Raw genomic sequence first — 1,428 nt, 5'->3', positions numbered from 1 at the left:
GGATGGGCCTAAGCGCGGGACCTAAACGCGAGGCGGCGGCTCTAAGGGCTCCTTAGCAGGCCCCGCCCCCGACTTAAGGAGGAGCCGCGGCGCCGCCCCCGCGCCGGGGGCCTGCAGCCTCCTGCCCGGCCCCGGCTCGCTCCCGCGGCGCCGCCAACCCGCCCCCTGCTCCTCCGGGACCGCTGCCCCGGCGGAGTAAATCCGGCGCTGACGAGACAACACGGGACCGCGGGAAGCAGCCCCACCGGAGCCGGGGGGACACGCGGGACCCGTGCCCACAAGAGGCACCCGCACGGGGCACCAGGGTGGCGCAGGGCCAGGCGTCCCCCTCCTCCCCCCACCCCCTGCCTCGGCCGAGCGGTAAAGCGAGGGCAGCCAGCCCCCGCGGAGAGTCAGTCTACGGCTAATTCTCACCAGATCACTTTCCTGGGTTACAATCTAACTGGGGGTCGTCTTAAATTGAAGTAATCTTGGTTTCAGGTAGATACAGTTTAGGAGTGGCAAGCAGGACTCATGGGTCAGCAGAAGCTGTAGAACTGCCAGCCAGTATCACTCCAAGAAACACAGCAGCTCACATGATAGGAAGCCCTGCCTGGAGACTACACTACTGCAAGTATTCAAATGGCACATTAAATTCACCAACAATGTGAAAAACCAGGTCACGTAAGTGACCCAAATCAGCTTGGGAAGCAGGTTTTGGGGGGGGGGGGTTTAATGGTTTATTCACAGACTAGTTAGCAGCAGATCCTGTGGTTACTTTCCTGAAAGAGGAAGTACTTACCTACTGGCCCAGTTTCTTATTTGCACAATGTCTGTGACTGTTGCAGTGGAAAAAGCTTGTGGATTTGGTTATTGTGCTCTCCTTCTACAGGACTTTAAGAGAAGCTTGTGAAGGTAGCTGGGGATTTTGATCGTGCTCTAACTCACTGCAGCCTACCCAGCACATCCAGGCCGGCTTCAGCACTTCCAAGAGAACATGCAGAACCAGCCTTCCTGGGGACAGGGACGCAACAAATGCTGCCTCTAGCCAGGGCGTTCTGCCTTCCATTCCTCTACACCAGTAGTCTCCAAAGTGGGGTGCGCGCAAGATGATCCACTGGGGTGCGGGACGAAAATATTAGAACTTCTATTTATATAAACATATATATATTGGGGGTGTGTGCTCAGAAACACTTTACTAATAGGGGTGCACGATCAAAAAAGTTTGGAGACCATTGCTCTACACCAGGGGTGTTACTGAAGGTGCAAGAGTGCACAAAAAGTTGCTTCATGCACCTGAAAGACGAGCTAAGGGTTCTCCCCACCCAGAGTTGGGCTTTTCATTGGGGAAGCACGCAGCTCAGGCACCTGCTTTAGACGTACAGCCAGATCCCAAGAAAGACCCACCTAGGTACTTACACAAGCCAGGCCAAGCCACTTCAAACTTGG

At 55.7% G+C, this 1,428-nt stretch overlaps 1 protein-coding gene and 1 long non-coding RNA gene across 2 annotated transcripts in view; one reads left to right on the top strand and one right to left on the bottom strand.

Moving 5' to 3' along the window:
• LOC109290199 (UDP-glucose 6-dehydrogenase-like) overlaps nucleotides 1-1,428 on the bottom strand; it is a 44,968-nt gene that overhangs the window by 38,594 nt on the left and 4,946 nt on the right. The window lies entirely within an intron of this gene.
• Nucleotides 386-1,331, top strand: LOC109290201. The gene is made up of 2 exons (XR_002095560.1): nucleotides 386-1,060; nucleotides 1,229-1,331. It is a non-coding gene; the product is annotated as an uncharacterized LOC109290201 (long non-coding RNA).

Source organism: Gavialis gangeticus, unplaced genomic scaffold (genome assembly GCF_001723915.1).
Source record: "Gavialis gangeticus isolate Ggan-Ray unplaced genomic scaffold, GavGan_comp1, whole genome shotgun sequence".
Taxonomy (NCBI): domain Eukaryota; kingdom Metazoa; phylum Chordata; order Crocodylia; family Gavialidae; genus Gavialis; species Gavialis gangeticus.
This window is presented reverse-complemented; position numbering and strand designations above follow the sequence as displayed.